We start from the raw sequence: 26116 nt of genomic DNA, 5'->3' as shown, positions 1-26116 counted from the left end.
TTATATGTGAGCCGTAGATAATAGATAGGAACTGCACAAGAAAAAGACAAACCTGAAGATTACACTGCTAGTAGCTGTAGCGACCCCACATGCCTATATGAATGGAAAATATCTTCCTCCTACTTTCTGACATTGCAGTGATCAAGGCAGAGTCCTAGCAAGAAAGTCAACATGCTTAGGTTCCGTAACCTGGTAATGCATAAGGGACAGCGAGATAGTACAGGAGGGGATAAGGCATTTGTCTTTAGGCAGCCAATCAAGTTGGATCTCTGTCACTGCATCCAGTCTCCTGAGCACTACAAGGGGTCACTCCAGAGTTCAGAGCCAGGACTAGCCCAAGATCACTGCCGAACATTGGTCCAAATTCCGACCCACCCCAATTCCAATAAAAATATTGGAAAAGATTGAACAAGTCTCTAGGCCATCTCTGGGCCTCGGGTTTCTTTCTTCTCCAATAAATTGTTAGTTATTTTCACAGAACTTCCTAATTGTAAAATGCTTTCATTCTAGGCAATAACGTAAAGTTCAATAGGAGAGCAAGCTACAGGTAGAGCTAGGACATGGAGTAACTAGCTGTAAGCAACAAATCCATGCACCAACATCACCAGAGTATTCTATAGCTCTGTATTCAGTTTGGGAGCATTGTGCCCAATACACAAAGTGCCAAAATGTGCCAGTCATTCAACCACCCAAAGTTGTTCGGACTTTTGGTAACTTGACTCTTGGTTTTAGAAACTAGTCTATACTTGAAACTTTAAGTGAATTTTACTCCTCTCAATCGTTGTCAGAGGGGGCTGGAGTGATCGCACAGCAGTTACGGCATTTGCCTTGCACACGGCCAACCCGGGTTCCATTCTCAGCAACCCATATGGTCCCTTTAGCACTTCCAGGAGTTCTTGAGTGCATGAACTAGGAGTAACCCCTGTGCATCGCTGGGTGTGACCCAAAAAAAAAAAAGTTGTCAGAGATTATCAGTCTCACAGATATTTTTCATCACCCTCTTGTTCCTTACAGAAAATAACCAAAATTCGTCGGTATTGGGAACTGCACATACTCTGCAGCTTCCCCTTCCCATGGTGAACAATGTAGCTTCAATAACAGGAAGTGTCTGCAACTACTCCAGCATACCTACTCCAGCTGGTAGATCTGCTTGGCTCCTGCCCTCAGATTCTGGCATCGCTTTCCAACCACTCATGGGTAGTGCCGATCTTGACCAACATTCTAGCGCAACAATGCTGCCTGGAATGTCTCTTCTATGTCTATGGCAGCTCGTTATGAGAAAACCTTAATACCAACCACATGGTGTCTTTGTACCCATCACTTTCTGCCAGTATAGTTCAAAGGACACCATCTCAGGTTCCAAATCAGAGTTATAGCCTGTCGCTTCCCTATCAGGAAGGAAGCCAGGTGGTTTAATACCATCAGGGCAGTCCAGGACCTCTCTTTTCTGGAGAGGACATCACGATATTGGTGGAAGATAGACTTCCCCAGCTCTTTGATTGCTTGGAAGCCCTAGATCAATGTATAGATCCGCAGGAAATGAACACCACAGTTACCATCACTCTGAATCTGGGCCGAGAAAACTCAGGTGGCACTAAGGGGACCTCCCACACAACACGGAAGAACAAAATCCAGGCCTTTGAGCCTCTGGAGGGAGAACCCAAGGCCAAAATACATTCCAAAGACTCAGAACACTTGCTAGGTGGAGAAGGGATTGTTTGTAATGCTGCAGCCAGTAACAGGTGTCCTGTGACCATGGGCATAACTAACAGCAAACCTCAGAAAGCTGCGTACAGCAGGATCAGCAAGACCAAGAGTCATGGGCAGGAGAAGACAAAAAAAAAGGCCAGAGAAAACTCCAAGAAACCTAATGATAATGATCAGACAGGGAACAAGGTGAAGGCAGATGTGAAGCCCACCATTGCCAGGATGAAATGCAAGTTAAGTCATCCTGAGCTTGGCCAAGAGGCACTTAAAAAGCCAGGCAGCAGCCAGGGCATGCACATGCTGAAGTCTGTGCAAGAGTTTGATGCACTGGGGAAGAAGAGGGATCCAAAGCCTCAAATCTCTTCCTCCGAGGTCCTTGGTAGTTCAAAGAAGCCCAAAGATTTCCAGCCCTCCTCAGTTGTGAAACCATTGGCAGGTGCTATAAGGGATGGAAAAAGTCTTGAGAAAACTCAGGTCAAAGCTCAGAAACCAAGGAGCAGTGCTAAAGAATGCTCGTCTCAATCCCATTCTGAGCTGCCACCTCCTGGGAAAGTCAAATTTGTACCTTTGCCTTTTCTTACCATGGAGAAGCCGCAAGCTCAATGTGTTCCTCATAAACCACAATCCCTGGCTTCACATCGTCCTGCTGCACCTTACCCTGCTAGGCCTGGCTCGACCAACTCAGCTTGGCCAACTGCCATCAGTTCATCCCAGCCAGCGACTGCATATTTGTCACACCCTGCCAGACCAACTCAGCCCATTTCGACCAACCCATCTCGACCAGCTTTGCTGAGGTCTACTAGCCGGCCTATTTCTCAGCCTGCAACTTCTAGACCTGCTAACTGCAAAACAAAATCTAGCAATTCTCTCCAGCAGGGCCCTCTTCCTGTCTCTGGCACCGAGCGCCAGACTCCACCCAAACGTCAAAGTGAGTTTCGACTCCAAGACTTCTGTTTCCAACCAATTCCATGGAGAAAGCCCAATGTTCCGGAGCCAGTCATGTCTAAGCCCATCACAAAAAAGCAGAGACCAGAGCGTGAGGCTATGAAGAGGAAGGCTCAGCAGGAGCGTGAGAATGCTGACAAATGCTTCTCTTTGGGAAAAGTGCAGTTTTTTATAGAGAGAGAAAAAGATATGGACATCTCTTAACTCTATGGCTATAAGTAGCTGGAATCGTTGGAGACATTTTAAGTACCAGATGTTTGCCTTAGCAAACACCTGAAATGCCTTACACATTTCATATATTCTGATACATTTTCAAAAGATAAATAGATGCATATAAGTTAATAGATTAGTAATAAAATTTCTGAATGTTGAGAGGCTTTCCATTGTGGTCATCATTAGGAGCGAGTGAGGACTGAAGGATTCATGAGAGATAAATAGAAGTTTGAGGAGTGATAAAAGGGAAACAGACAAGAATCTATAAAAGAGAAACTTGGCTCAGGGTTGTAAAGCCCTTAAGAGGAGAAATTTTATGGGCCTGAAGAAGAGTTGGGGGGGTTGGGGCAGAGAAATAGTATACCTGATGGGGCATTGCAGGAGGCTGACCCACGATTCATCCCTGGAATCCTATGTGGTAGAACGAGTTTCTCTAGATGTTACCTTTGAGCACAGAGCCAGGAGTCAGCCCTGAGTACAGGCAAGTATGTTTCCATCACCAGTCTCCTCTAAAAAAGAATGGGAGAAATTGTACAGTTAGAGGGTTTGGTTTAATATAAAAAAATGGAATAGGTTGAAGAAGGAGGATTAGTATAATAAGATAACCCATTGAAAAGTAAAAATATTTTCACAGAGGCTGTCTTTATGTTTCATGACCTTCGTTTTTAAATAAAGAGATTTGAGGCATATCTCCAAAAGGTGTGGGTGGTCTATCCAGAAATGATCAGGCTGTGCGATGCTAACACATAGCCAAGGGAAAGAACCTACAGATGAACAGTAAATGGCCCTCAGAGTTATATAGGAGTGACTGTAAATAGGGAACAAGCAAAGAGAACAGTTGTAGCAAGGAGCCTGAATATCAGCTCTTGGAACATGTAACGATCAATCGCCATGTATTCAGGCCCATGGTTCAGCCACCCTAAATGTACCATTTCACTTCATTTTCCCAACAATTCTCAGAGCCAGTATTACCGGGGCACTAGGCCAGCGCGGTTCAACAATGAGGTGTATATGACTAAGTGCTTTGGATTTGCAAACTCCCCAATGTGGCCAATGTGTCTTTCAGACTACAGCATCCTGGCATTATTGACTTGGGTGCTCAAAATGTATTAGCTTCAGGGGGCCTCTCGGGGGTTTTCCGCGGTGCCGGGTGACTGCAGCCTGCTCCAAATATCGATGTTGTCGGAAGCTCACACAAAAAACAATGCTATATCTGGCATTGGAGTTTGGGTCGTGGGAGAATCCGGACTGGGACATGCACACTAGGTTACCACTCCCAGAGTGGTTGGAACTGGCTCTTCTTGAGGCTGGGAAGGCGGTGGTGGAAAGAGATGGTCCTAGGAGAGATATTGGTTGATGAATGAAAGGGAAGAAAATGGGGAAGGACTGGGACCAGGACACCAGATGGGCATGAAGGTAAAGTTGGTGGGTAACATTAAAATGTTTTTTAATGAATAACTGTATTACATTCATCAAAGTAGGAAAATAAAATATGTGAAAAATAACAGGTCACATGCAAAGTCAGAGAGAGCTCAAAGAGCGGAAGTTCGTTCTGGAGCTACTGCTGGCACTTGGGCAGACAGCCTGGTTCTCCCAACATCACGTGCTGTGACACAAAACAACCACCATGTGTTAAACATGCAAAGAAAAAAGAAACAAAAATCAAGCTGCAAACATTGAGAGTGGTGAATGGTTTTTCTTTTGGGGGCAGTGGAAGAGACTTTGAAGTGAAGAGTTGTAAGTATTTCCTAAGGGGAAAAGAGTAAGAACACCTTGGCCAGCACAGGGATTAGAAGCCCAGAGGGGAGAGTCTGAAGGCCTTCAATTGCTAATGTGAAAAAAGGTAAGGAGTACTGCATTTACATAATTTAGAGTTTGCAAAGAAGAAAAATCTAACGCAGCTCAACAGTCATTCCCAATTTTCCTAGGTGATTCTAGGCAATGAGTAAAGGAGAGAGCACTTGTACCCCTTTTAAAATACACACCTGCTTAAGCAATTTTTTAATGGGATCATTCATTTAAGACAAATTTCAGTGCCATTTGCTATACTTGCTAGTTTTGAAGCTATTGCCATTGTTTTATCCATGGGCTGGTATAGCACAGCGGGAAGGGCATTTGCCTTGCAAGTGGCCAGCATGGGCAACCCAAGTTCGATTCCTCCACCCCTTGTAGAGAACCTGGCAAGCTACCGAGAGTATCTCCCCTGCATGGCAAGCTTGGCACGTATTCTGACGTAATCGATATGCCAAACACAGTAACAATTGCCACAATGGAGACATTACAGGGCCCGCTTGAGCAAATCAGTGAACAACGAAACGACATTGACAGTAAGAGTGACCTTTATTTTATCCATAACAGTTCCGTCATTTCCAAAAACAGTCTCTTCACTACCCACTGACCTCTCCATTCTCTCCCTGCTCTGGTTCCTGGCAACACTCCTCTTTTTTCTATTTGAATTTTCTTTCGCTAAACCCTTCACATACATGGATCTTAACATATGTGACCTTTTTGGCAGCCGTTTTTAAACCCTGATGCTTTCAAAGTTCATCTCTGCTACAGTATGTCATTACTTCCTCTGACTGATATTCTGTTGTATGGATCTATAATATTAGAGAGGCTTCCACACGTTATAAATTCTCAAAGCTTGGAGGTCTCATAAATTGGCTAAAAGAAATGTTGATAGGTGTTGTACACATAGTACAGAGGGTAGGGTGCTTGTCCTTAACACAGGAGGCCTGCTTGGCTCCCTGGCACTCCATATGTCCCCAGAGCCCTGCCATGAGTGACTCCTGAGCACAGAGCCAAGAGGAACCTCTGAGCACCATCAGGTGTAGATACAACACACAAAAGAATAAGAGTACTCACACACACACACAAAGATCTAGTCCCATTCGTGTAATTTTAGATGCTAACAACATCATGGTGTAGAATAGGTAATGGCCATTCAAAGAAACCATAAACCCTGCAAATATTCCTCTGTTTTTAAAACCTTGATTGAATGGATTCTATGGCTGGCAATGCAAAGATCTGTTGTATTTTCAGGTGAATCAATGAAATAACATATGTTGTGACACAATGGAGGAAGTAGATAATGAAGATAGAGGAGAAAGTCATGTGACCTTCGAGGCCAGGATGTGAGTATATGAACTACCAGACAAGCCTCGGGGAAGTTATCAGAAGTTAACAGAAAATAGAGGCTAAAGACCTTCTAAAGAAGGCATATATCCGGGCTGACATCTTTTCCCCAGTGATCTGTATATGAAATTTCTGGCTTGTAGGAGTGCGTATTTTTTTCTTCTGATGTTTAAGCTAACAGGTAATTGGTTACAGCAATCACAGAACCCTAAACAAAACAGTACATCAATAACACAGTAGCCTATAAAACAATACAGTGCTCCAGCAAAAAATATCTGAACCCAGTACATATAAAACTTAAATATCTTTTTCTATTTCACTCTTAAATAGAAACAGCACTTGTTAAGGAACATGTGTAACTATTACACAAGTAGCAATATCATGAACCTGGGACTTAAATTAAAATTATCGGTGTTTTTCCCTGCTCCATATTAATTTTCAAACTATTTTGACTTTTTATTGTAGTAAAGTCTCCAGGAATGATTCCTGAGTGCAGAGCCAAGAGTAATACCTGAGCATAACCAAGTGTGGCCCCCAAACTGAAATAAATAAATAAATAAATAGATCAGATATTGAATGTTTCCTATCCACTTTTTAGCCATATTGTCCATAACTCAATCACCTCTATTCTCACAGCCACTATACATATGCTCAGACTAGCCTCACCCATGAATGAATCTCTTCCAACCTCTTATACTTTACACCACTGATAGATCAAGAGTAGCACACCACATTTGTTGAGGTTTAAAATAGAAGGCAAGTGGTGGGTGGGTGTGCACTCCAGGGCAGTGTGCCCAGATATCCAGCTCAGGGAACTGCAAGACTCCTCACTGTTGGCCATCCCCCCTTCCCCCAGAGGCACTCAGGACAAAGGCCTTCCCCAGCAAATTTTAGGACTGCATCAGAAGTGGGAAATAATTCCAGATCAGGTACCATTGTTGCCTAGTCCCCCAAAAGTAGAGCAGCGGCGGTGGGGATGGCCTTCAAGGCAGCAGCGCCTCATGTGGCTGCTCTAATTTTCCTCTTTCTCTACACTTTGGACTCAATTTTCAATCTGCATTACCTTATTTTGAGGAGAACAGCCTGGCTGTCACAAACACGTTATGCCAATAGTCCACTAGCCTATTTTGCTCTCAGCAAAGTATATGTGAATACAAGAAACTGACAAGTCTACATTAAAGAACGCATATCTGAAACTTCACTAGAGGACTCACAGAGGTCACAAAGGAGTAGCACCAAAGACAAAGCTAGAATTCTAGAAGGGGGTAAAGGTGACCACCATCGAAGAGCTCTTCCAGAATCCTTTCTCACTGGAGGAGCGGAACATTGAGAGTGAACCGGAGGGTCCCAACTCGAAAATACCTAAGGAGCACGAAGAAAAGTTGCAAATTCCCACCACGAGGAGTGAATGAAGAAAACAGCTCAGAAGCCTCAATACGGAATACCAGCAAATACAATCTCTCCAATAAAGAATTCAGAGATGAAATGTTGAGGATGTTTATTGAACTCAAAGAAACGATGGAACAGGCAGCCAGTAATTTAAAGGAAGCTATGAAAGAAATAGTGGAATGGACAGCCAATAAAATCAGGAAGCAATGAAAGCAGAAATAAGAAAGCGACAAACATGTGTAATTAATAAAGGAGTCAGGAGATGAAATTAAAAACAGAGTGCACACACTCAACAGTAGAATAACCACCACTGAAAACAGAATCACTGAGCTTCAAGATGAGCTGCATAACCCATACAGGCAACAGCATATAATGGGAAAGGGCCTCAAAATAGCTCATGTGAATCAGAGACCTAGGGGATGAACTTCAGAAAAACGACATAAGAATCATCAAAGATTCAGAAGAATGTGGAGGCAACCCCAATGAAGTAGCAACTGTTAAGGACATCATTGCTGAGAATTTCCCAAAGCTGGAGAATGCAGACATCCAGATCCATGGAGCTTGAAGTGTACCTGCTAAAAGAAACCCCAATAAAGAGACTCCAATATATCATATTCAGAATGACGGATACCACATATAGGACATAATACTGCAAGCAGAAAGGCCAAAGAAGGAAATCACATACAAAGGAGCATCCCTTAGATTTGCAGCAGACTTATTAAAGGAAACCATCCTAGCCCAAAGAAAATGGGGGGTTATAGTAAAAAAAAATCAATGAAACGATTGCTTCAACAAGAATACTCTATCCTTCAATGAAATACACTGCAGCTGTTAGAAAGGATGAATTCATGAAAGTTACATAGAAGTAGTTCAACATAGTCAGTATCATGCTAGGTGAAAGGAGTCAGAAAGAGAGGGACAGACATAGAAAGACTCCACTCATCTGGGGAATATTAAATAACAGAATGGGACAAAACACCCAAGAATAGCGAGATAATTACCAGGAGGTCTGTACCACGGTTTGGAACCCGGCAAAACTGGTCAGCTACATGCAAAAAAAGGAGGGGGGGCTCAGACATCTACCTAAGACCGTGACAAAAGTTAGATCAAAATAGATTAAAGAACCTCAGCAACAGATCTAAATCCATAAGTTCCATTAAAGAGAAGGTCAGCAAAATCCTCCACGTTGTTGAAAATAAAATGATTGTCAGAGGTGACATGCCACTGAACAAGCAAGTGGAAACAGGGATACACTAATGGGACTTTCTTAAACTACGTAGCCTCTGTGCCTCAAAAGAATCGGTGAGCAGAATACAAAGACAGTTTACAGAATGGGAAAGGATATTCACCCAATACCCATCTGATAAGGGGTGAATATCAAGGCTATACAAGGCACTGGTTGAACTCTCCAGTAAGAAAACTTCCATCCCCTCAGAAAGTGGGGCGATGAAATAAAAAGAAACTTTCTCAGAGGAGAAATCTGAATGACCAAAAGGCACATGAAAAAATGCTCTTCATCAGAAATCATCAGGAAGATGCAGATGAAAACAAAAAGATACCATGTCACACCACAGAAACTGGCACATGTCCAAAAGAACAAAAGCAACCAGTGCTGGCATGAATGTGGATCAAAGGGCACTCTCTTTCTCTTCTGATGGGAATGCTGAATGGCACAGCCTTTTGGGAAAACAATATGGAACAAGGTTGTTTCTCATAAACATTGTCTTCGTAAGATTCAGCTGTAGTCCTACCTTTCCACACTCACGGTCAAAGTCGGCCAGCATTTGTGCTGCTTGGCTGATGTTTGGTGTTATTAAAACAATTTCATCAACAAAGCGGTGGTGTTGTAGTTGTCGACCCTCTATCTTCACTCCCATTCCTTCCCATTCCAGTCGTCGCATGATGTTCTCGAGGGTGGCACTGAAGAGTTTCGGTGAAATGGTATCACCCTTCTGAACCCTTCTCTTGAAATCAGTGATTACTTCTTTGTAGAATGGTGAAACGATGAAATGATGAAATTTACATATATGTGCATCAATATAGAGAGTGTCATGCTAAGAGAAATCAGAGAGAGAGAGACGGACAGACATAGGATGACTGCACTTATTTGTGGAATATAATGTAACAGTTGGGAGACTAACAGATGGAATAGAGTAGGGGCCACTATTTTTTTAAGATCATTTCTTAAATTCATTCAAATAATTCCTATTACCTAACTATGGAAAGATATCCTGATTTCATAAATCCTCAAATAAAAAGGCCAAAAAGATCAAATACCAAGTGTTCCAATCTTTCAATCATTTGAGCCTTTATTAACATGCAAGTACCATTTGCAAGATTTACAGGTTTTGCCAATCTTGTAGTCCAATGTTTTAAACCTAGAACTACTTTTGAATCTAAAACTAAGTAACTCACTAAAGTTGGAAAAGGTTAAATAAACTATTTCTAGCTATCACCTTGACAGTTCTGATGGTAGTTTAGATTTTTATAATTGACATTACTTGTCACCAGGTAGCAGAATAGAGTTCTGATCTTGGGTCTTTTATACTAAAATATGTACCTGTATGTCTTATGCAGTTACTAAAATATATGCAATTAACATGAATATTGTTTACTTCACTACTTTCATATACTAGAAAGTACAACATTAGGTCTTTTAAGAGTAAAATTTAATTTTTTAACTCTTGGTTGTTTTTAATTTTCTGAAGTTTCTATAACCTTGTTCTGGCCTCATCTAAGCATTACAGGAATGCACAGGGTTGGCTGAGACCTAGGCACGCAGGAGGTTTGTAGAGAATTGGTTCGTGATAGTTGCAGTTCCCAGAGAAACTGGTCCATAATAAACTTATCTGGAAGAACTAAGTTGCAAGCTTAATTTATAGACTCTATAATGACAGCATTGTTGTCACTACAAGATAAAAGAAATATAAACCCACGGTCAGTGCTTCTTTCACCATAGCTTCTCATCAGCTATGCTGTCATAGAGATAAAGAGATAAAGGCCCTCCCGTTGATCGTCGATTTGCTCGAGCGGGCCTAGTAACGTCTCCATTGGAGACTTTGTTGTTACTGTGTCTGGCATATCAAATACTCTCGGTAGCTTGCCGGGCTCTCAGAGAGGGGCGGAGAAATAGAACTCGGGTCGGCCATGTTGGCCGCTTGTAAGGTGAACGCCCTACCCGCTATGCTATCGCTCCAGCTATGCTGTCATGTTTTTTAAAATTTTTGACATGTTTAGTAGGAGAGCTTATTGACCTCCTTATTAAGTTTAAGTTCACACTACCTGTGGGTAAAAGTCCCACCAATCATCATTAAGCTCGGCCATAAAGGGTATATGACTTAACTGAGTTAATTGGGTGAAAGTACCATTTATTGGGAAGCAACTCTGGCCCTGAGGACATATGACTTAACCGAGCAAATTGGCGGGAAGTAGCCTCTGATGTTTACACAGACACAGGACTGGAGAGTTAGGTGTCAACACACCTGTATTTTGTATCCTATGTCTGACTGATAAGATGGCTGGATGTATAGGAATTCCTTTCTGTCTTGATGTATGGGGATATTTTCTTGATATCTAAGTCTCATGTATTCTGGATCTGACTGACAATATGTTTTCTTGAAGTATGACATTGATTTTTTTTTCCTTTTTGGGTTACACCTGGCGTTGCTCAGAGGTTACTCCTGTCTCATACACTCAGGAATTGCTCCTGGTGGTGCTCGGAGGACCATATGGGATGCTGGGAATCGAACCTGTGTCGGCCATGTTGGCTGCGTGGAAAGCAAACGCCCTACACACTGTGCTGTCGCTCCAGCCCGAGATTGATTTTTTTATTATGGGAATATTTTCTTGATATCCAAGTCGCAAGTATCCTGGATCTGACTGACAATATGTTTTCTTGAAGTAAGACATTGATTTTTTTTATTTTTTATTTTTTGCCCATGTTTGCATTTGGAATGCTTGAAGTTATATCTACTTTTGAAAGTTTTTTTTTCTTTTCTCTGAGCTTGCTTCTGGGGCCTGCGAGCCCAGGATGGCTATATAAACCCTTGACTATAAGCACTCAGGGTTGAGCTCTGACCTATGTGTTAGGATGCTTCAGCCTCAGCTAGCTGGATAATAAAATCTCCATGTGTGGTTTTCATTACTGCAGGACTCTTTGTCTGTCTGAATCCTCAGGGGTGATCTCCGATCCCAACACAGGTGAGTGTCTGCAGTCCCTCCCTGGCATGGATACTGCGCAGTGTGTGGTGCCCTGAACTTGTGTGAATTGTGCTGCCGACCCCGGCTGCCTTGGGCTCCTGGATCCAAGTGAGTGTGTCGGGCTCACGCTGACCTTCCTTCTCCTAAACTGTCCATCTTGAAAACTTGCTTTGTTTCTTCACTTTGCTCCATTCTTCTTCATCTGTCATGTGTCCATGAGACTCGGAACCCTCCATGTCCCATCTCCCTCTGTCCCTTACCAGCCTGGCTGCACCGCCCGCAACGTCAGGGTGCCCTTTTCAGGAGCAGCAGAACCCCCTCCCACCCCACCATCTCTGTCCCTACGCTTGTCTTTGCCCTCGGATCATTAGCTTGGTTTTTGAGCAAACTGAAAAAAGTGCTTTGATTTTGTTGTGGGGCCTGGTGTTGCTGAGGTTTTGTCCTGACGGTCCACAGGGGTTCCTTTGGGCGGTCCTCAGTGATCACTCCCTCTCACCCTGTGTGCCTACCTGCTGTTCTCACTCTGACTCACTAAGAGATTTACTTCAGCCTTAATCTTTAAACATGAATGAGTGAGCTATTGACAAAGCTGGTTTGGGTGGACCAACAGTACAGCGGGGATGGTGTTGATCTTATCCATGACCGACCATGGTTTGATCCCTAGCACTCCATGCTCCCCCAGATAACACTGGTTCTAGACAAATACAAAAGCCCAAACATTACTTTGAGGACTGTCAGATTCCTCACGGTGTTCCTCCCAGAGGATCTTCCCTTTTCTGTGGGCCTGTTTTTACTGAGAGAACCACAGAGATCCGCCTGCTGGCCTATTCATCCAGGGTCTATAGGATTAATTCTTATCTGGCTTGCTGTGTTCAATTTCAGAACTCAAACCACAGCTTCAGGATTTGTCATTGCTGCAATTTCATTTGAGAATGAGGTCATGAAATATGAGTTAGCTGGCAAGATTCAGGATAGAATAGGCATATTTTTAGGCTCTTGGGGTAGCTCAGTGGAGCAAGCATATGACTTGAAAGGTGGAGATCCAGGCTCCATCCCAACCACCACATCTATGTCTCTCGACAACTCAGGAGGAAATACAGAGCCTGATGCTGGAAGTGGAGGGAATTAGTCTCCCTGGGCACTGAAATGAGTCCATTTGAAAGTTAAAAAAAAATCTAGTATTGTTCATAGTAGTGGAATACTGTGAGTTTGCCTTCTCTAGAAAGATAGTACAAGTCTTCATGGTGTCAAAGTACTGGTTTTTGGGCCCTAGTGATAGTGCAGTGGGAAGGGCACTTGTTTTGTATGACGTGTTCACCTGGACTCCATCCCCATCACCCATATGGTCTCTGGCGCCCCACTACGACTCATCGCAGAGCACTTCTTTGTGTGCCCCTTCCCAAATTGATACAAACAAGAAAACAAAAATAATAAAAAACTCACTGATCCTGAAAATAATGTGCTTGTTCTGAGATGTTTCACATGGCCCTTGTGGTCCATCTTGGCATGTCGTGTCCGGGCCTGCTCGGGTCACATGCACTGCAACCGTTCTTCCACAGAGTCCGTGACAGTGATTTACAGGCACAGAGAGAAGATCCTTAGCGACTTCCTGGGAGGAACAAAGGATTCCTGATACTCAAATCTGAGAGATTTGGGGACATCGGTTTTGCAGACACCTTAGGCAACTGAGTAAAGGTTTGAACAAAGAATATATAAAGTGGTTCTTTGAAAAAAATCTCTGCAACCGCATATATGCTGCCTGATCCCACGTGCTCCTTATGCCCAGCGGGCCAAGCACATGGAGTGCCCCAGCACATGTGTCGCCCTCTTGAGATGTGAACTTTAATGCTTCCATGTCTAATACTGGGATGTGTGTAGGGGTCTTTCCAAGGCGGAGAGGCCTGTGTTCTTTCTTGAGCGCATTACTCCCTGTCTCTGATTTTCTTCTCTCCCGCACTCACTTCCTCTCCACACCTTCAAAAAGCCCTCCAAGTATAATCTGTTTTACTTCCAAAAAAAATATCTGCAACTGTCCACAGGTACTGTTGTGCTTCAGTCCACATCAAATACCACATGAGCCTCAAAGATTTTGAGGTCATGACCAAAGGAGACAAGGAGACGTCAACAAATAAATTTTGGAGGAGTGTATTCACAGCATCTGGAAGGTAGTCCTGCTAGGCAAGAGCATCAGCCTCCCAGCACAAGCACAGGTGAGGAAAAAACAGATCCTACACACGTGTTATTTTCATAAGCACCCACAAAATTAGTTAACTCATATGTCCCATATCCTGACACCTGTTAGGGTCTGAGCTCAGGACAGCCTTACCTGTCAAGGAAAACTTTGAGAGACCAAGTCCATGCAAAAGCAAGAGGTTTATTCGAGCATGCTCGGGCTCACAGCATGACCGCAAACCATCAGTGACAGAGAGCCCCGAGCCTCTTCAAAGGGGGCTTTTTATAGGCCATCGTCCCGTGCATTTCAGAAAAGCCCGCGCACAAATCACCCAATACATTTGAATTATCACATTAGATGCTGCACTCAGGCAGCCAGTCATTTTGCAACAAGCCATCAGCACCAGCCACTCTCTTCTGTACCTGTTACCAGGCCATCACACCAGGCAGTCAATTAGGCCTTTTCGGGTTTTATGGCCCTATTAGGTGTATTCCAGGGCAAGAAAATACCTCATTAGGCCTTCTCTGACCTTGTGGCCTTATTAGGCGGATTCCATGGCAAGGAGATGCCTCATTAGGTCTTCTCCAGCCTTATGACCTGATCTGGCGATTCCAGGGGCAAGGAGGAGGTGGGGGTACCTGGTGTTGTCAGCCTGCCGCAGCTGCAGGGCGGGATATGGGCTGGCACTTGCTTTGCTAGGGCCCACTTGTCATGAGGCTATCTTTAAACACCCAGTAAATTTACGTAGACATAAAGTGAAGCAAGCCGTGACATAGAAAATAATAAAACTGATTATACAAAGCAATCAAGTATTGATCATAAACCACGTCACTCGTGTGGACCCTAAGCCATTGTTCCTATTTCACTCCATGATCGGCAGGTGCCCTTGTGAGGCATTGCAAGCCATTAAGTCTATAAATACAGATATCAACTCTTTAAACTAAAAAGTAAACTTCTAAATTAACTAAGTTTTGTGTTTTACTATTAAACACTGTACTAATTTAGCACTGTCGTCCCATTGTCCCATTGTTCATTGATTTGCTCCAGCAGGCACCAGTAACGTCTCCATTGTGAGACTTGTTGTTGCTGTGTTTGGCATATCGAATGCGCCCCAGGGAGCTTGCCAGGCTCTGCCATGTGGGCGGGATACTCTTTGTAGCTTGCTAGTCTCTCTGAGAGGGATGGAGGAATCAAACCCGGGTGGGCTGCGTGCAAGGCAAATGCCTTATCCACTGTGCTATCGCTCCAGCCCTCCATTTTACTATACATTTTATTCATATTTTCCTCTAATAAACTAAAAATCCTAGCTGAACAATAGGTCAACACGACTGAAAAAGTGACTTTCTCCTGCACACCCACTCTATAATTCTTCTTGAGCACTGGTTCAAATTTTGAAAGAATTTAATTTTTGCTGCATAATTCATCCACTACTAAACTAATCAATGACTACTCAGCTACAGAGCAAAGAAGGGACTTTCAATTCATGTGGCTGATCTATTTTAGATTCCAGTTGAATTCAGTGCATTGTCGACTTGAGCACTATTTGAAGAGTTGCTGAGCACAGAGCTAAGAGTAGCTTGAGAACAGCACTGGATATGAAGATATACACACACATATACAGGAATATTGACTACACATAGAATGCTTTCCATTCCTCAATTCCTGAGCGTCATTCTGGGTTACCCCAAGGCCCATTCTGGGCTTGTGATTGACTTAGTTTCATGCTCAACTGTTGTAACAGAATACATGAACTGTTGGAGCTACTCCAGAATTGGAAGTTTTGTGCAATAAAAAAAATCAGTTTGGGGTGGGGGGTGGGGGGTGGGAGGGATACAGGGATCCGTGGTGGTGGGAACCGGTCACTGGTGGAGAGATGGGTATTCAAAATAAATAAATTAATTAAAAAAATAAAAATATTTAACATAAAAAATAAAAAATAAAAAAAATCACTCCAACTGGGAGTAGCTGCCCCAGGATCCATGGTTAGAACCCCAGAGGGTTCCCCGATCCCAGTGTGGAGTGATCCCTGAGCAGTCAGGCAAAAAGTCATCAACATTACAGAATATGCCCCCCCAAAATTAAATAAATCAACACAAAACATGATATCTGAATAATAATGCGCAGTGATTTCTGAGCATTATTTTTTGGTGGTTTGGTTGGGGGTCAGGTTGGAGTACTGTACTGGTGGGTGTTTACATGGAAATCCTTGTGAATTTTATTCCCTTAGTGAAAAGGTAAACATTTTGTCTCCATAGGCTATGTGTTCAGCCCCTCCCTCTCAATCTATCCGGTACATGGTGAGCCCCCGATGTCCTGCTAGAAACCAAGCAGATGTTCTGCTAGAGATCCAAGACCAGAAATGGAAAAAAAATTGAACTTTGCCCACCTGAAAGTAGGTGTCAGGACTATTTGGAGCCTGGCCCTTTAAGACTCTGACCGGAAGTGTCGGTGACGTCACAGAGCCGCGCCTTTCCCTGGGGTCTTTGGGGCGGCGGAATCTCACGGTCAGCCGGGGTCCTCGGAGCGTGAGGAGTCGGGGAGGGGCGGGAAGGGGCGACCGGGCGGACTTGAGGGTCCTGCCCGTTTCCTCCGCAGCCGCCAAGGGCTGCTCTGGGCGCCCTGAGCCTCCGCGGTCTCCGCCTTGTGAGCGGGGGTCGCTCCGTGCCGAGCGGGCGGCGGCCCCTCCCCCGGACGCCCCGCCCCCGCCCAGAGGTTTGTCCCTTTTATTCTTGTATTTTAGGGGCTCGGCTGGAGGGATCTCATTTGGAAGCTGTGAAGGGGCGCGGGTCCCGGGGAGGCGCTGCCCGCCTGGCGGGGCTTGGGGCTGACTCCAGGCTCTCGCTCAGGGGTCCCTCCTGGGGGCTGGGGGGTCGTTCGCGAGGCCCGCGCCCTCCCTGCTGCCCTGTGGCTCTGGCCCCCAATGGAAGAGAAAGAGTAATGGTGCCTCAGTTTCCCCAGGTCGATGGGGCGTGCGCTGGGCACCTCTCCGTTACTTCCCTCAGAGACACCGGAGCCCCCGGGAAGGGGGGAGGTAGGGTGGGTTACAGGCTGGCGCTGGGGATTTGGCGAGGAAAGTTCCAGGCCGGCATTTTGCGTCACCACTTTCATTCATTATGGGGTCAGGGTAAAGGGTCGGTTTCCCTCCAAAGTTGGGAGTGGAGGGGATTCTTTTTTGATAATTACATTGTTTTAATTACATTTAATTACATTGTTTATTTTTTGATCAACATCCGGCAGTGTTCGGGTCACTCCTGGCTCTGTCCCCGGGGATCCCTCCTGGCATACTCGGGATCCCGTGGGAATGACAACGCTCAGTCCTGGACAGCCTCATGCGAGGCATATGCTCTCTCAGTGGACTACCCTCTTCACTGGCTTGGGACTCAGAAGTGTTGGGCTGCGAGTTTGATTTTCCCCGGTTCCATGCGCCTGCAGTAGAATTTTGGGATCCTGGGAGAAGTGGAGCTGTAAGAGACCCTGGCGAAGCAGGTATAGCATCTGGGCTGTGTTGGAACAGAGGGGTTGGTGCAACCAAGTGTGCAAACTTAGCAGGAAGCAGGCTGGTCACTTCTAGGATGTGCCCCAAGCACTACCATAGTCTAGAATCACCATTGGCCACAACACCTTCATTGCTTTTTTTTAAAATAATTTTTAGGGTTTTTTTTTTTTGTGTGTGTGGAGAGAATACTTGCCCATGTTCAGCTGTTATTCCTACCTCTGCACTCAGGGATCACTCCTAGTGGTGCTCAGGAAAACATATAGGATGCCAGCAATCAAACCTGGGTTAGCCACGTGCAAGACAAGAACCTCAACTCTATCACTTTTATTTATGGGCCAGAGCTGGCAGGTGCTTTGGGCTCACACTTGGATCTTAGCGCAGGCTGGTTCCTGCAATACTGGTGTGGGGACCCTAGGTGGTCCTGAGAGAAACTGTATATCTGTAAGACATGTGGAAAGGCCTTCACTCATTTCTGAATCCCAAAAAAACCATATGAATACTCATACTGGAGAGAAGGCTTATGTATGTCAGGAGCGTGGGAAGAACTTTAGCAGATTCTCAGTGCTTGCTGTACATAGGAGAATTCACACTGGAGAGAAACCTCATAAATGTAAGGTTTGTGGAAAGTCCTTCACTACACAGTCAGCCCTGACTGAGCATATGAGAACTCATAGTGACGAGAAGCATTATCTGTGTCAGAAATGTGGGAAGGCCTTTAGCTCACTCTCAGTGCTCACTGTATATAGGAGAAATCACTTGGGAGAGAATTCTTCTGTGTGTCAAGAGTGTGGGGAGTCCTTTAACACAATGTCAGTGCTCATTTTACACAGGAGAATTCATTCGGAGAGAAACCTTCTGTATGTCAGAAGTGTGGGGAAGCCTTTAGCAAATCCTCAGTACTTCCTATTCATAGGGAAATTCACACTTGAGAGAAATGATCTGTTGTAGTTTGGTGCTCATGAGCTCCAGTGTGTCTCCATTCTTAGAAGTGTTACATACTGGGATTAATTTATTGAAGTATGTTTTACGTAATTTATTGCACACTTGGCAGCTCTTAGGAGTTTGTCCTGGTGTTGTTCTGGATGTCAGAAATGGAACTCAGAGAAAGCGTGTTCAACACAAGCAATAAGCCACAGTACAAACGTCTGGCCCCATACTCTTGGTTGAAAACGTGTTTCTCTAGCTGCATCCTGGTGTTTCCTTTTAGGTGAGAGTTCTCTACTCGCATGTTTTCAAGGGATACCGTGGTCACTGTACAGTGCTCTCTGATGTTCTTAGCAGCCTTTGGTCCTGTCCACTGTCTCTCCAGCTCTCTAGGTTGCTGCTAGGCCCGTTCCTCTGCATCTTCAGGGCTGGCTTCAGAGTCACTGCTTTCATCAACACCTTGATTGATGACTTCCCAGGGAAACTCATTTTACTGTTTTACCTTGAATCCACTTGCTTCTGTTTTTTTTGTAATGAAATTGTGTGTTAGAACATTGGTTCTATGTTTGACGTGTACAGCATCAAGGGACTCTGCTTTAACTTGCTGCCCTGAATTGTGTGACCGGCCCCACCAGCTCTTGCCTCTCTTCTCCTTTATCCTCCTTGCACTGATTCACCTGGGCTGATATAATGGTCTGTCTACACGTGGAACGTTGCACTTTAAAGCTCCTTGGTGATGGATGATGTCACAGATCGGAGTCTTCCATGTGCATGTTTACTTCCTAATGATGTCAAGAGGATCAGACCTCTTATGGGCACACATTTAAAGGACAAAGTGATACTTAACTGTCCAAGAGGACACCGAACACCAATTAGTGACAGGACGTGAGGGCCTTTCACCTACAGTCCTTGTACTGTGACCAATGGGCCGTGCCAGCTTTTGGGGTGCTTTTGTGGTTGTTTTTTACTCACTCCGTACATATCTCGTCGGTTCCTGGGTTTTTACTTGCTTCGGAGACTTTAGCAGGAGGCGGGGCTTTGGTGGTTGCAATGGGGGGGATTGTTACGTAGCACACGGATCTCGAGTGTGAGTGTGTGATCCTTGGGTGTATTTTCACCTCCAGCTCTGCGACGGGGCAGCGTTGCCTGGTTGTGGACCTGAGAATGGGGTCTGCCAGTTTGGGTGGGGATACGGACCTCTTGAGGTCAGAGGTCTAGACCATCCCAACCCTCTCATCCTTGGGTTGTTTTGGGCCCTATTCTGAAACTTTTGGTGTAGACATGCATATGTAAAACTGTCAGAGCACTTTGAAGGGCAGCTCCTCAGCCCCCAATGGTGCGAGACCCTGTTGAAGCCCATCGTTTTCATTGGCAGCCACCAGGAGGAATCCTGGGGGCCTGGGCCTAGCATGTGGCGGCGGGTTGTAAATGGATTTTTTTTCTGACTATTTTGGTTGGTTTTTTTTTTTGGGGGGGGGGCTGAGCACACTTGTATTTCCCCAGAGGTGCTTTTAGGCTCTACCCTCAGAAATTGTTTCCATCAGTGATCATGACTTCATATGGGATGCTGAGGGTTGATTGTTTTCACTAAGGGAAGCACGTATTCTCTTAATTGTCTCTCCAACCTCACTTTGGTGTCTTTTTTCTGCTAAAGAATTCCGGCACCCACAAGTTAGGTTGATAAGCATTTCTCAATTCTTCATCAGCTCCCTGACCCTGACCAGGGTACCCTGGCTGTTGGGGTGAATACTGCATGTAAAGGTTTTTTAACAAGGGGTTATTTTATTTTTTCTATTTTATAAGGTAGTATACTACATTTGATTACATTTCATATTCAAACACCAATCTTAGCTAGTTGGGTTTTTTGAAGGGATGGAGATATTTGTTTAGGGATCACTCCTGCTGCATTAAAAAGAAATTTATTTAGAAAGAGCCAGAGTGGTAGTACAGTGGGGAGGGCTCTGACCTTACACAAGGCCAACCCAGGTTCAATTCCTGCCATTCCAACTCTCACAACGATACACACACTCTTGTGAGCAGAACGAGGCTAAAGGTTTGAATGAGGCAGGCCTTTCTGGGGATGTGGTCCTTTCCCATGGCTAGGGTTTGTAAATGATTATTTACTTTTCAGACAATTTTGGGTTTTTTTTGGGGGGCATACCTATATGTGCTTGTAATGGAGTTCTTTTTTAAGCAAGATATTTGTTTTTTTGGGGGGGTATGAGGAGATATTTATTCAGGGATCAATCCTAATGTGTTGGAATGAAATTTATTTAGAAAGGACTGGGGTGGTATTACTGTGGGGGTGGCACTTCCCATGCACAGGTTGAATTCCCAGACATTCCAGCAGTCCCCGAAGCCACACTAGGGGTGATCCCTCCGTACGGAAGTTGAAATCAGCCCTGAGCACTGCCTGTTGTGGCTCCCAATTGAAACACCACACACACAGACACAATAATTGTGTGAGGAAAAAGTGCCTTAAAGTTTGTCCTTCTAAGGCCCTGTGACTGCCCCCATGGTAGAACCACTTTGGGAGCTGTGGTCGCTGTGGGCGGCCTTAAAGCTCAGAGGGTGCTTAATCAAAGGGGCTCCTGGTCTAGGAGTCAGTCCCTGGCTGGGCCCATAAGACACTTTCTGTGGTGCCAAGGGTGGAATCCTGGTTCGGGTCTCAGGGCTGCAGTTTCCTGCTCTGTAGATGGAGGCAGCAGTTGTCCTGACAGACAGCCCCAATTCCAGACCTTTGTGCATTCCCAGGAGAGGAAAGAGCATCTGCTAGTGTCTCCGTGAGGGGCGGGGCGGTGATTTGGTGCCCAAGGGAGCCTACCATCAGGACCTTTCCAGGTCTAAGACAGGAACATTCGGGTTCAGGGCTAGAGGTCTGTACTTTCTCGTCTCACAGCTCTGACTACTCCAGCTCTTGGTTTGGATTCTAATGCTGAGCCATGAAATAATGGGCAGGACAAAGTGGTCCTGAGTCTTGGTCCCGGAGATTGCTGGCAAAAAAAGTCTTTGTGAATTTTAGTCCTTTAATAAAAACTTTGGAGATTCTAGCGGGGGAGTGCAGCTACTCGTATAGCCTCGACCAAAGACAGGCCTGTCTCTCTTCGGAGAAGGCCATCCTCTTCGAGCGCGCAGCTTTAGGAGGGGCGCCCATGGAGCGATGAAAGAGGAAGGGGACACCCGCCTAGCCGAATCAACCCTGGTGATCAATGGGGTGACAGATGTCGCAGCCAGAGTGATCGCACATCTGTAGGGCATTTGCCTTGCATGCAGTCGGCCTGGCACAGCCGGCTTCGATTCCTCCACCCCTCTAGGAATACCGAGAGTGTCTCACCCGCACGGAAAAGCCTGGCAAGCTACCCGTGACTATTCAATATGCCAAATATAGTAACAACAAATCTCACGGTGGAGACTTTCCTGGGTCCGCTCTTGCAAATCAATGAATAATGGGAGGACCATGACTGGCACTGTGAATTAAAACTTTAATAAAGACTTTCTGCTGCATATGCCATCTGTTCAGTCCCTCACTGTCCATCTATCCTGGATCTGGCTGCCCCCAGATGCCCTGGTCACCTGATTGAGGAAAGAAACAAGCAAAAATAAAAAATACGTTCCTTACCAGAAAGTACCTGGCCCGGAAAACTCGGCGCCTGGCCCTTTAAGGCTGTGACTGGCCATGCCTGTGAGGTCATGGAACCCGGGTCTTTCCCTCCCGCCCTCCACCCCCAGTGGACCAGCTTTCCGGGCGGAAATTCCGCTCAGCCGCCATTGTTGGCAAAGGTGAGGGGTGGGGAAGGGGCAGGCATTGGGGTACCCACGGAAAGGGGGGGTGGGGGGGCGTCCCGGCAGGCCGGGCTGAGTGGTGGCTCTGGGCGCCCTGAGCCCCCCGCGGCCTCCGCCTTGTGAGCGGCCTTCTGAGCGGAGGGGTCGCTTTGTGCCAGTCGGGGGTGGTGGTCAGTCCCTGGGTCGCCTCGGACCCCTGCCGAGAGGTTTGTCTGCCAAGTCAGTTGGTTTTTAGGAAACGAGGGAGGTTTCCCGAAGAAAAGTGATTTAGGAAGCCGCCTGGGAGCACTAGTCTTGCAGGGGGTCACTGGCCTCCCACGCCTGTGGGAGGCGTTTGTTTCTTTCTTGTTTTCAAAACAATTTTTGTTCAGGGCTAACTCCTGGCTCTGCACTCAGGGATTGCTCCTGATGGTGCTCGGGGGATCCGAGGGGATGCTGGCTCCAATCCTGGTCAGCAGCATACAAGGCAAATGTCCCCTCCATGTACTAGCCTCCTGCCCTGTGGTGGTGGTGGGGGTGGCGATTCCTGATACATATGAAACACGCTGCTGACTGTGGGGGCCTCGGGCTCCTGGATCTAGGTGTCTGTGCAGCACTTACACTGCCGTTCACTCCTCTGGACTCTCCATCTTGGAATGATCCTGTGTTTGCAAATTTGAAATCAATATTATTATTATTATTATTATTATTATTATTATTTTGCTTTTTGCTTCACGCTTGGCAATGCACAGGGGTTTCTCCTGGCTCTGCACTCGGGAGTTACTCCTGGCTGTGCTCAGGGGACCATATGGGATGCTGGAACTCGAACCCGGGTTGGCCGCGTGCAAGGTAAACGCCCTATCCGCTGTGCTATCTCTCCAGCCCCCTGAAATCAATATTATTATTCCAATGAAGAAGTTCAGTGGAACAGCATGTTAGTTTTAAGGTGCAGGCCTGGCCATGGCCAGAAAGAAATCCAGAATCCAATTCTTGGAGGTAGAGGACCTTTAATGTGTATTCAAAAAAGAAATACTAATACCACGGCACCTCTCGCCACCTGTGTTCAGTGGTCGCACACTGCTTTCCCCACCCTGAATGGCCACTGGCCATGGGTTCACAAAGGAGAAAACAAGGGCCTGGCTGGTTGGTATCAGTTACAGTTTATCCCAATCCCATCTCCATTCACTTTTGATTTTCCACTATTCTCTCTCTTTTCTCCTTTATCCTCCTCTCCTGATTCTCCTGGATTCCTCCTGGATTCTTTCTTCCCTACTTTCCATGATACTCTTCTCCATTCTCTCTTACTCTCCCCTTGTATTCTCCTTCGAACATTATCCTTGGTTCTTTCCCCTCGCCCGCTCTTCCAGCCTCCTCCTCTTGATTCTTCCTCCTGTATTCTCCCCTGTTCTTGGCTCGGATTCCTCCCTGATCCCTCCTCCAACCTGCCTCCTGCCCACTGTTGCAGCTTTAGTTATATCCCAAGTCATAAGCCTTGGAAACATCATAAAATTCATACTACATAACTCGATTCCCTAATAAGAGTTTACAGTGTCAAAACAGGCCCCCTTGGTAAAGCCTGTTTTGTTTGTACCAGAGTGTTAGGTGTGCTTCAGAAGTACAGCCAGGAAGGAAATGATCCGGGTAGTGTGTGACAAGTTCCTGTGATGTCAGTCAATAAGGGAAAGTCTGTGTGAGTGTCCAGATATTTGGATTTCACGCGTATGTTAACGTGTAGTTTCTGGATCTTCTGGTGAAAGCCAGGAAGAATGTGGATAAATAAAAAGGCAAAAGAGATGCTCCTCGCTTAGGGCTGTGAAGGCTCTCCACTGTCCCATTGTTTGCTCTGACTCGGACTTGACTATTTTTTTTCCTTTTCGGTCACACCCAGACATGCTTAGGTGTTACTCCCGCCTCCTGAGGAATTACTCCTACCTTGGGGACCATAGGAGAAGGTGGCATTGAACCCAGGCCAGGCCTCGTACAAGGCAAAAACTGTCCCTACTGGACTATCTCTCCAGCCCCTGTGGCTTGGCTTAGAGGCCCTGGGCTTTGGGGGATTATGGCAGAGAAACAGACATACCATCTTTTTTCAATTCCTCCTGAATAATGTTCTGTCTGGGGAGCCACAACCAGCTGGGCCCATTCCTAGCTCTAAGGAGTTTAGGTATCTGTACCTCAGGATCCTTATGGGGTACCTTATAGAATCCAGGTCTGTCGTGTGTGACCAGCTCCCTCCCTCCTGTGTCATCTCTGCCTCCCTTGTTTCAGGTACTGATTAGCGTTGTGGAAGTATAACGGATAAGTATTTTTTAGACTCATCTTAGCAAATTGGTACTGGTAAGGTTCTTTATTGGCGTGAAATGAAGAGTTATTTTAATTTTTAAACTTCTTTTCGTCATTTTGGGTCACACTGAGACATGCTAAGAGATCACTCCTGGTGGTGCTCCGGCGCCGTTACACCTTGTGGAAGACAAATACCCTACCTGCTGTCCTATCTCTTTGGCACCTATTGGAAACAGTTTAAATGAACTTTATTGTGCGTAGAAAGACATTTGAAAGGATGGAAGGGACCCCTTGTATCAAAGGTCTGACAGTGTTGGGAATATGGGTTAGTTCCCCAAGCTCCCCACATCCCAGCACTCCCCAAGCCCCCCACATTCCAGCAGGCTGCTCCGTTTACCTGTGATTACTTGCAAGGTTGATCACAGTCATGCATCCCACCCATCAGTTCAATAATATCAGAGGAAAAAAATAAGTATTAAAATTGGAATTAGCAAAGTCCAATTAATCTAGTTTTCACTAGAGTGATGAAAAGAATTTTGACGGCCAAAAAATGCTTCATGGTGACCGGAATGCTTTGTTGTCCATTAATCTCCATGCTTAGTGTTGGAATATACTCTAGATTTTTATATGTACATCCGTGTACATCATGATCACAACCATCCAGTTGTTCGTCAATTGCCTCGAGCAGGCCCCAGTAACGTCTCCTTCGTCTTAGCCCAGATAATTTTTTAAAAAGTGCCATATTCAAGGCCCTTTCAGGATTAGGAGAATGAGACCCATCATTGTTACTGGTATTTGGCATATTGGGTACACCACGGGGAGTTTGCTATACTCTGCCTTGTGGGCAGGTTACATTTGGTACCCTGCCAGTTTGTCCAAAGTAAGAATGAGATAATAAATATAAGTAAATGTACATAAATATAAGTAAATTTTATATATGTGTAATTTATATGATATATTATATTATGATGTATAACACACAAATACTCTATATATCTTTGTTGTTGGTGCACACCTGCACTTCTGAGGGCTTACTCATGGATTTTCACTTCTTTGGTGCTCAGGGGTATATTTGGAATTCTGAGGATTGAACCCAGATATACCATATGCAAGACAAGCGTCCACCTGCTCTTGTTCCATACTTTGGCTTTGGAATTGTGTTTCTGAAACTGCCTTCTGTGGTTTTCCTAGTAGGCAAGTTTACACTGGTCGTGCGTTTTCAAGAGGTAGTGTGTCGGCTGGTTGGACAGTATTATTGGACAGTGCTCTCTGATGTTCTAACCAGACTTTTCTCTTTTCCAGTGTCTGTCCAGCTCTCTGAGCTTCTGCTAGGACATTTCCACTCTGCATTTCCAGGGCTGGCTTTGGAGTCACTGCTTTTGCCCCATCTTGATTAATTCCCCGGGAAGCACAAGGTCAGGTGCTTTGAACCAACCTGCCTGATTTACCTTGAATTTACCCACATGTGCTTTGCCTGATGAACTGTGTGAGGGGATCGGTTCAATGTTTGACTGACCAGTACAGGATCAGGGGTCTTCTCTTTATCCCCAGCCCCCCACTGTTGAGCAACCACTCCAGCAGCTGCCTCTCCAGTCCTTGATCAGTCCATCCCCCTTGCAGCGTGGATTCGCCTGGATGAGCAAAGACTGTCTCTCTGCATCTAGACCGTGGCTGATTTTATGACATGACAAGAGCTGCGTCCCTGAAGCTCCTTGCACCACTGTATATTCACACTGTGAGCAGTAGGGCCACACCATCTTTCTGGTCGGTTTCACGCTTGTTTTTTCCTCATTCCCCATACCCGGCTGTTTCTGAGGTGCAACAAAGGCTTTCGGGAGACCCAGAGATGTTGGGCCTTGCAGTAGGGCCTGTGCGGTGGTGCTGGGGTC

Source organism: Sorex fumeus, unplaced genomic scaffold (genome assembly GCF_029834395.1).
Source record: "Sorex fumeus unplaced genomic scaffold, SorFum_2.1 ptg000103l, whole genome shotgun sequence".
Classification (NCBI taxonomy): Eukaryota; Metazoa; Chordata; class Mammalia; order Eulipotyphla; family Soricidae; genus Sorex; species Sorex fumeus.
This window is presented reverse-complemented; position numbering follows the sequence as displayed.